Here is an 11,160-nt window from a genome sequence, read left to right on the forward strand (position 1 = left end):
TCAAAACAACAATTTAGTAAGGTGGGTAAGATTATTTAGGGTGGTAGGAAATTACTCACATTGGTGAAATGACTATAGATGAGCCAAAATCTTTACAATATAGGGAGAATATTTTCAAGATGCATGGTATGATATTTCCACTGATTTTATTTGGAGGACTAAGAAATCTAAGAAAAGATACAAAATGCAATACAGACAGTTCTTACCTTATGATGCTTAAGGATTTTTCCACTTTATGATGGTGAAAAAAAGTGATTTATATGCAATAGAAGCCATACACAAAATTTTTAATTTTGTTCTTTTCTTAGGATAGCAGTCTGTGCTATGATATTCTCTTGTAGTGCTGGGCAATGACAGCAAGGCCAGCTCCCCACCCGCCATGAGATTACAAGGAAAAACACTGATCCTTTACAATGTGCTGTGTTTGGGGGCTCTAAAGTACAGTGAGATTGTGTATTGGATAATTTTTATTTTAATTCTTTTCTTCCAAATTCTTAAATAAGTCACAACTAGTAAATCTATAAAAAGAGGAAACCTCAGGATAATCCATAGCCCAAGTATTACAGGATGAACTGCAGACTGGTTTTGCTGTTTCTGATGGGAAGTCATAAAGATTTTGGGCTTGTTGACTTTGGAAAGTGAACACACACTGTACACATCTATTCAAAGCATCATTGTTAGGAAAAGCATGGTTAGTTGAAGGGATCTGGGCCCACTTCACCATTGGAACACCCTCTCTGTAGCCTCACTAGCTTGCCCAGCATGGAGCCCCTATGGCTTGCCAGCATTTGCTGTGAGGAAACAGAGTTAAAAATGTAGTTCCTTAAGGCCAGCGCTATGACATAGTTGGTTAAGGCACCATCTGCAGTACTGAGATCTCATATGGGAGTTTGAGCTGTGGCTGTTGCACTCACAATCCAGCTCCCTACTAGTGTGCCTGAAGGGGATCCTGGCTAATTGCTTTGGCCTGGCCCATCCCTGGAACATTGCAGCCATCTGGAGATTGAACCAGCAGATGGAAGATATCTCTCTTCACTGTCCCCAGTTCCCTAATGGCTTGTCCATGGATCCTTGGCAGTAAGGTGAACCATTTCCTTTTTCTTTGTCATTACAACTATCACCATCCATCTTTGATTTCAGTTTGGAAGTCCTGGAGGCATTTTCCTGGGAAGCAGAACTATTTCCACCTTCCTCAGCCAACAATGCCTATTGCTGCTTGTTCCTTGGGACCTTTGTCGTCAGCAGGTCTCTGAAAGCATCTGCTATGCAGAGCCTGTGAGCAGCCTCTTGCTGACCCTGGTGGAGTCGATGGTTTCTTGTTGCTTCAGCTGCTCCATAAGGAGCTTCACCACAAAAGCCTACACATTTTTTTGTATTTTTTAAAAAATCTTATTTAAGTTACCAAAGTTTCATGCATTTCCTATACAGGTTTAGAAAGTTAGTGATACACCCCACATTATCCTCTGTTGCCCCAATACCCCAACCCTTTTCCTTCCTACCTCTGCTATTCCCACTCATAATTTTTACAGGATCCATTTTAAGTTTACTTTATACTCATAAGTTTAATCCTACATTAAATAACAAGTTCAACAATTGGTGTAAAGAAAAAAACCTTCCTCAACAAAACACATGAGGGCTGTAAACAATCAGCAAATCTCAAAATAACCATTGCATTCCAGTGGATTATATTACAGGTACTGTATTAGTTACCACAATTCATAGAAAACACAATATATCTGTCTTATTGGCACTGGCTTATTTCATGAAGTATAATGACTTCCAGTTGCATCTGCTTTGTTGCTAACAACAGGATTTCTTTTTTTAACATCTGAACTGTACTCTATACTATAATTTCTTTATCCAATAAACAGCTGCTGCACATCTGGGTTGATTCCATGTCTTAGCTATTATGAACTGAGCTGTGATTAACATGTAGGTACAGATAGCACTTTTACATACTGATTAATTTTGTTTTGGGTAAATTCCCAGGAGCAGGATGGCCTCATCATATGCTAGATTTGTATTCAGATTTCTGAAGTATATACATACTGTCTTCCACAGTGGCTGGACCACTTTACCTTCCCGTGAACACTGGGTTAGGGTACATTTTTTATGCTGCATCCTCACCAGCATTTGTTGTTTATAGATTTCTGTGTGAGAGCCATTTGAACTAGGGTGAAGTGAAATTCCATTGTGGTTTTATTTGCATTTCCCTAATTGCTAATGACCCTGAGCTTGTTTTCTTTACCTTTTTAAAAAGATGTATCAATTTATTTGAAAGGCAGAGTTAAAAAGAGGAAGAGAAAGAGAGCGAGAGAGAGTCCGAGCTTCCATCCATTGGTTCACTACCCAAATGGCTGCAGCAGTCAGAGCTGGGCCAATCTGAAGCCAGGAGCCAGGAGCTTCTTCTCACACAGGTGTAGGAGCCCAAGCATTTGGGTCATCTTCTATTACTTTCCCAGGCCATAGCAAAGAGCTGGATTGGAAGTGGAGCAGCCAGGACTCAAACTGGCACCATGGGGGATGCCAGCACTGTAGGCAGTGACTTTATATGTCTGCCTCTCCCTTTGAGCCTTTTTTCCAGTATCTGATGGCCACTTAAATTACCTCTCTTAAAAAATGGCACTTCAAGTCCTTCACCCATTTCTTAACTGGAATGTATTTTGTTGTTGTTAAATTTCTTTAGCTCTTTATAGAATTTGTTTATTAATCATTTATCATCTGCATAGTTTGCAAACATTTTCTCCCATCATGTCAATTGCCTCTACACTTTGGTGAGTGTTTCTTTTGCAGTGCAGAAACTTCTCAGCTGAATGTAATCCCATTTGCTAATTTTTTCATTTGATTTCCTGTGCTTCCATGGTGTTTTTTTTTTAAATGACTTTGCCTATGCCAATGTGTTATAGAGTTTCCTCAATGTTCTTTAGTAATTGGATGGTACTGGGTCATAGATTTAGGTTTTTGGTACATTTTGAGTGGATTATTTTGTAAGGTATAAGGTGGAGGTCTTGTTTCATATTGCTGCATGCAGAAACCCAGTTCTCCCAGCACCATTTTTGAAGAAACTGTCCCATCTCCAGGGATTGATTTTAGCTCCTTTGTCAAGGATAAGTTGGTTGTAAATGTGTGGATTGATTCCTGGAGTTTCTATTCTGTTACATTGCTCTGCATGTCTGTTTTCGTGCTAGTACCAGGTTGTTCTTCTTATAATTACACTGTAATATGTCTTAAAATCTGATATTGTGATGCTTCCAGCTTTGATTTTTTTTTGCTTGATCTGTTATATAACATTGATTTAGCTACTTGGGGTCTTTTGTGTCTCCATATGAATTTCTTCATCATTTTCTCTAGATCTGAGAAGAATGTCATTGGTATTTTGATTGGGTTTGCATCAAATCTGTAAAATGCTTTTGGTATTATGAACATTTTGATGATATTAATTCTCCCAATCTGTGAAAATTGAACATTTTCCAACTTTTGTGTCTTCTATTTCTTTGTTTAGTGTTTTGTAATTTTCATTGTAAGGATCTTTGACATCCTTGGATAAACTTATTCCAATGTATTTAATTCCTTATAGCTATTGTGAATGGAATTGATCTTAAAAACTTCTTCTCAGCCAATGCATTGTTTGTGTATACAATGGCTATTGCTTTTTGTGTGTTAGTTTTATATCCCGCCACTTTATGAAACTCTTTTTATGAATTTTAGTAGTCTCTCAGTGCAGTCTTTTGGATCTCTGTTATGTACAATCATGCCATCTGCAAATAGGGATACTTTATTTCCTCTTTTTCAATTTGTGTCCTTTGGATTTCTTTTTCTAGTCTAATGGCCTTGGCTAACACATACAGGACTATATTGAACAGGAATGGTGATGCTTGTCTGGTTTTGGACTTAGTGGGGATGCTTATAACTTTTCCTCATTCAATAGGATGTTGGCTATGGGTTTGTCATAAATTACCTTGATTTTGTTGAAGAATATTCCTTCTATACCCAGTTTTATAAAAGTTTTTATCATGAAAGAGTATTGTATCTTATCAAATGCTTTCTCTGTATCTGTTGAGATAATCTATATTTTTTGTTCATCAGTTTGTGAATGTTATGTTATCACATTTAGCATTTGCAAATGTTGCACCATCCCTGCATAGCATGGATAATTCCCACTTGGTCTAGGTGAATGATCTTTCTGAATGTTGTTGGATTTCATTAGTTATGTGATTATGTGTGGGGTATTCTATGCTGAGGTAGTGTACACTGGGGCTCAACTGTTAAGTCTTAAGTGGTTGGACAGTTAGGGTTTAGATTCCTCCCTCTACAGTAGAGGGAACTAGGCTGACACTCTGGATTTCCTTATCTAGAAAATGAGCATAGTAGTGGTATCACACTGAGAATGATGTTGGGAGTCTGCTGTGAGTTAAAGTGTTGGGTAAACAGATGTGTGCCTAGTACACAAAAGTGCTCAAACCTGAACATGCAGAGACAGATGTGTGTATTGTACACAAAGGATCCAAACAAGCACATGTGCATTCCTGGATGTGTGCCAGATACCTGTAAGGTGCTCACACAGAGACACAGCTGCATGCAAAAATTTACACCAGGCACACAAGAGGTGCTCATACCTGCACATGGGCCTACATGAATGTGTGTCTGGCATACAAACATTTCCACACCTGAACATGCACACATAGATATGCACCTGTTACACAAAGATGTTCACAGAAGCACATGTGTTTGCATGGCTATGTGTCTGGTGCTCAGAAGGAATTCATATTCATGTACACACATAAGTACCCAAGGATTGGAATAGGCAGTGGTTATGTTGGGTACTCAGTTACGCAACTCAGACAGGGTGTTCAAATAGGCACCAGGTAGAGGTAGACTATCAAAAAGATGTCAGAACAATTTGGCACACAGTAGGTGTGTCCCCCTTCAGCCTGAAGAAAGTGTGTGACCTACAAGGTGAACAAGCCACATTTGTTTCAGAAAACATTTTCTGGAGCAAATGACCCACAGAAGGAGCACTTTACTGGCCTCTAAGCTAAGAGGATCATTTTCCCCTCTGGATTTTGCCTTTATCATCTATACTTTTGCAGAGCACTTACTGTCACTGCATTTTCTTAGCATAGGAGCCCATCACCTTTACACACCTCATGGAAAACACAGATCCAGACACAGGACACAGAAAATTTAAGGGACACCTGATAAAACTAAGACAGAAGATTTGGTTCGTTTTCCTACCTGGACATCCTGCAAAAATAGGCTTGGTCTCAGGTAAGAACTGTAATATTATGGCTTAAGGATAGTAGAAGTAACTCCCAGTTCCTGAGTGTTACAGATATCTTATGAAGATTTATTCATTTATTTGGAAGGAAGAGTTACATACAGAGAGGGAGACACCACACACACACACACACACACAGAAAGAGAGAGAGAGGAAGAGAGAGATCTTTGTCCACTGGTTTGCACCACAGATGACTGTAATGTCTGGCACTGAGCCAGGCAGAAGCCACAAGCTAGGATCTACTTCTGGGTCTCCCACATGAGTAGCAAGTCCCCAAACACTTGAGTAATTACCCACTGCTTTTCCCAGACCATTAGCTGGGAACTGGACAGGAATTGCAGCAGTAACGATGTGAACTGGTGCCCAAATTGGATGCCAGCCTTTCAGATGGGAGCTTTAGCTGCTATGCCACAACAGCACCCCCAATGACAGGTTTTTATCTGCTTGTTTTGTGCAAGTTTTCCTTATTTAACTATAAGGAAATTATTTCTTTCATTCTCACATGATGTAGCAATTAAAAAATACAGGAAACACTGGGAAATTTTAGTTTCAGATAAATGATGAATGCCTTTTATTGTGTTCTTCATTGCAATATTTGGAAATTCATTGTGCCAAAACATTGTTATTTGTTTGAAATCCTAATTTAACTGAGAATTCTGAATTTTATCAGCAACCATTTTTTGGTTCCTGCAAACCATGGAGCAAAATTTGGATGAACTACTCCCATTCTACTTAGGGAGTTCCCTTGGAGGTAGGGGAGATTTTATCCACTACTTTCACTGGGATAACCTAGCTTTCTTTTTATCTCAAGTTTTATTTAAATAAGTGATGAAAAAGGTGATGTAACTCACTTATGGATGAAATTTCCCTGTTTTGCAACCAAGAAATTACAGGTCCTTGCTCAATCTCATTTCCTTAAAACCCTTTCTTGTACTCACTCCTTCTGGGATGCCAGGAACACAGTTAGAGGGGATTACTGAATACAAACACCTTGCACCCCTTTTCCTCAAAAGACCCTGAAAAGTGAGTGAGGAAACCATAGCTGTTCAGTCCTCCTAGAGAACATTAATATCTTTTGATTGTTATAATTCAGAATTCATTGCCTTTAGTCTTCATATTCCACAATATATCATCCAATCTTATAGTTCCTTCGTACTTTCTTTTTTAAAATGCTTTACTCCAGAAAGACCTATGAAGACAGTTTACAAGATAACTTACAATCCAGAAAGCATTACATTGGAAATGCTAATCTCCTTTCCTAAGAAAGAACAGATAAACACCTATGGATGCCCATTAGAGGGATATCTATACACCAGTCTATTGCTAGCTGAAAGCATTTTGTTCACCTGAGAAAAGCCCCATCTCTCAGAAGAGGAATTTCACTAAGGAATCACCTGCACCTGGACAACTCAAAAGCAAATATCTCAACAGGTGGACAGCATCTTCATGCAACAAAAAATGCCACCCCCACTGTGAAGGTTCAGTCCTCACCAGGCAGGATGTGTGCTTTGATGAGCATGATGAAAGCAACCTTTCAAAAACCCTACTCTGCATATCTGGGGCATTTTGTGTTTTTATACAAACTAAATAAGAAGGTATAGTGGCTCTGATCATGCAGCTATTAATTATGATAATGATGTGACAAAACAGTCAAATGTTTGTGCTGAGTGCCACCTAGGACGCAATAAAAGTGTAGGTAATTATAACAATATAAAGCAAAGGAAATGAAAGACATGTTGGAAAATACCTATTAACATATAAATGTTCATTGTGGGAGTACTATGTGCTTAAGTTTTTTTATGATTTATTTAAAATCTTAGCAAAATTTTAAATTTTAAAACAAAATTTAAAAGGAATATTTTTCACTGGATTACATAAATAGCAAGTATTTTGGAACTGTAACAAAACCAACAATAAATATCAAATAGCTCAAAGGATAAAAAGTGAACATGAGGGGCTGGCACTGTTTTGTAGCAGTTAAAACTGCCTGCTGCAGTGCTGGCATCCCATATGGGCACCATTTTCAGTCCCAGGTACTCCACTTCCAATCCAGCTCCCTGCTAATGAACCTGGGAAACCAGTAGAAGAAGGCCCAAGTTCTTGGGCCCCTGCACCTTTGTGGGAGATTTGGAAGAAGCTCCTGGCTCCTGGCTTTGGATTGGGCTAGCTTCAGCTGTTGCAACCATTTGGGGAGTGAGCCAGCAATTGGAAGATTTCTCTCTCTCTCTCTCTCTCTCTCTCTCTCTCTCTCTCTCTCTCTCTCTCTCTCCCTCTCTCTCTCTCTTTGCCTCTGCCTCACTTTAACTCTGCCTTTCAAATAAATAAACAACAAAAAAGTGAACATGAAATGCCCAACCTTAATAAACATTGGGAAATCACAGATATTCTAAGGTTTACAGATTTGATGGCACCCTGTGATGCTTATGTGATGAAGACTGCTGTAGCCCTGAAGAGGTGCACTGGACTGGGCAGATTCTTCTGGGATAGGATATGTGGCAGGAACTTGAATGAGGACAGGAGAGATGGGGAAGGCATTGATGCTAAGGTCAAATGTCAAGATAAAGGAAGAGAGGTGGGGAAGCATGCTTGTTTAATTAGAGAATGGTTATTTAGAAAGTGGGCTCAAAAATAGATGAAGGTACCCCGTAAACACATACCAATATTAAGGTTTTCCTAGAGGGATGGTGCTTCAATTTCTCCTAAGTTTTTAGCAATGATAGGAGGCTGTGGTAGTACCACATCTTGTCCTTTATCAGCAGTCCTATTTCCTTTTAATCTTTCTCATATTCATGGTGACTAGCCTGTAAGCTCTCATGGGGATCTCCTTGTAAAGAATTCCAGACAGATCATCTGCGTTGGTCACTATAAATTTCTGAAAGGCCCAAACACTGATGACCATTCAAGCCTGGGCATCCATTGACACCTTCAGAAGTCCAGTCCCTTATTTCTGAAGGATCAGAGGGAGAAGCTACTTGAGCCATCATATGGCACCTCCCTGGGTGTGCATTAATAAGAAGTTAAATCACATTAAGTTTACATACTTTGATATGAGACGTGAGCATTTAAAAAATCAGCTTTACTCAGTGAGTGTAAATATCTGCCTTCTTCATCTCATATTTTACAGCAGTTATACTTCATATAGAATCAACAATGGAAGGATATTTTCTTTCAATGTAGTGAAGATTTCTTTCACTAGTTTCTGATGAGAAGTCAGCCATCATTCATATATAGCTGACCCAGTAGCCTGTTGTTTCTTTCACAATGTTCAAGGTCTTTTCTTTGTATTTGGAATCCTTCCGTTTATTAGCTTGTAGTAGTTTTGTATCTGCTGATTAAAGGGTCCTCAAGCATTTCATAAAATTTGAGAAACTTTTCACCATTTCAAAATACATATTTTGTTTTTCATTTATTCTCAACCTACTGAAATTTATTGCATTTATGAGGGACTTCACAAAGCTTATAGAAAGTTGAAAGAAAAAACAACTTTATTTTAGTGCAAAAATGTTAGCAACCCATGCAAAAAAGTAGTCTAAGCAGTTCAGTGAAAATTCATACTGTAGAACACGATATATCAAGATTCTGAAAAGTGTGTATTGGTAGATTTAAGTATTTTTTAACTTTTATTTAATGAATTTAAATGTCCAATATACAGCTGATGGATTACAATGGCTTCCCCCTCCCATAACTTCCCTCCCACCCATAACCCTCCCCTCTCCCACTCCTTCTCCCCTTCCATTCACATCAAGATTCATTTTCAATTCTCTTTATATACAGAAGATCAATTTAGTGTATATTAAGTAAAGATTTCAACAGTTTGCCCTCACATAGCAACACAAAGTAAAATATACTGTTTCAGTACTAGTTATAGCATTAAGTCAAAATGTACAGCACATTAAGGACAGAGATCCCACATGAGGAGCAAGTGCACAGTGACTCCTGTTGTTGACCAAACAAATTAACACTGTAGTTTATGGTGCCAGTAACCACCCTAGGCTCTCTTCATGAGTTCCAAGGCTATGGAAGGCTTCAAAGTTCGCCAACTGATCATATTTAGACAAGGTCATAAAAGACAGAGTGAGGATAGTAACCGTTGATCCTAGGAGTGGCATTAACCAGGTCTGAACACTTATACAGCATTAAGTGGGGAAGAAGACCATCAGTACACACAGATTGGGAGTAGAGGCATTGGAGGTAGAGTAGAGGTTATAATTATGAAGGAATGAGGCCAAAGTGCATTAGACAGGATCTAGAGCAAAGGACAGAGTCATTATTAGAGGAGCTAAGAAAGGTGCTGTCTAAGCTACAATTAAGTTTTCTGATTGAGAGGCAAATAGAACCTCACAGAAGGGGCTTGATAATAATCTGGTGGGCTTTAGGCCTTGTAAGTTAAGAGGCCCAGACCTATCTATCTCTTCACATGGGGTACATCCTAAGGGAGGTGTGAACCTCCTAGGGGAAGGCACTCTGTTGCCTTTCACTACTTAGCTGGCCTGGGAGGAGAACTGGCCAGGTAAAGGCAGGTGGCATCTCTAACAAGAAATTTACAGTTCTGCCTGCAATGTTGCTGACCCTACTTGGCCGTCCCCTCAGCTGCAGTGGTCACTTTGGAAGTTGGGCTGAGTGAAGGGCTTTTCAGCTTAGAGCCAATAAGATCTGTGGCTCTGACCTGGGCATCCTTCGACTCCAGGGCAGGTCCATTTCCAGTGATCCAACTCTTGCAGAGCTGCCAGGGCTCTTCACAAGTTGATTTCTGCTGCTGAAGCCCAGGCTTACCATATTGAATGCCACTGCAGTGGACTGGCCTGTTGGGTCTCCTTGAGGGCAGATCACTGTACAGATCAGCCATTCATAGGCCTGCCACCCATTGCTTCTGATGCCTAGCTTTCTTTTCCTCCTGGTTTGTGTTAAAGCAGACCAGAGGATGCAAGTCAAAGGCGTGCCCGTGTCCCATCTCTAATCTTCAGTGGCCTGAACTACAAGTCTATAGTCACAGGTATGTTCTGTAGTAGTTTCTCTAAGGTAGACAATGCCCAAGAGGAAAATTATATTCTCACTTGAAAACTTTCTTTCCCTTTGGTCTGAAAGGGAGGTTTTTTCTACTTACTGTTTACTTTGCTGATGGTGAGGTAAATCTAGCTATGAGATTATTATTTAAGCTCTTATTTTGGCTATGCTATTACAGAAAAATGTTAGCCATCTCTTTTATAAGGTCTAAAGATTAAATTGTGCATTCTACAGATTCCTTTATAATAGAATTAGTTTCCTACCTTGAGGAGAATAGAGAAATGAAAGAACAAGTTGGGCTTAGAATAGAGAAATGAGGGAGCAAGTCCTAGATCGCTTGCTGACAATAGCAATATTACATGAATACTGAGCATATAGATTCAACCATTAGATAACAACTTAAGAAAACATTTACCAGAAGGTCCAATGCCTTCTATAAATTTTAAGAATCATGTATTTGGAAACACCTCTTAAATATCTAACAGGGTGTAGTTTGTTTAACCAGTAAACTTAAGCACAACCATATAAAATGTCTTTAGTTTCTTTCTACCAACAAGTATAAAACATATGATGCAGAGATTCAGGTCACACAAATTAAAATGTGTCTTTGATTAATTTTACAAGCTTAAATTTATGGACAATCTTATCTATAAGCCAATTAAAATAAAACTCTTAATAAAATTTTCCCATGTGGACATACAATATGTACACACATATAACATAACATAATAGACAAATATAGCAATTTTAATACTAGCTTTTAAAATCTTTAACTCTTTTTGTAGATTGCCAATTGATTTGAATTGCTTTTTTTTTTGTAACTTCAGTTAACCATACTTTCTCTCAGTTGGTACTGTTAATACATTCTTGGCTTCATC

This window comes from Lepus europaeus, chromosome Y (assembly GCF_033115175.1).
Source record: "Lepus europaeus isolate LE1 chromosome Y, mLepTim1.pri, whole genome shotgun sequence".
NCBI lineage: Eukaryota > Metazoa > Chordata > Mammalia > Lagomorpha > Leporidae > Lepus > Lepus europaeus.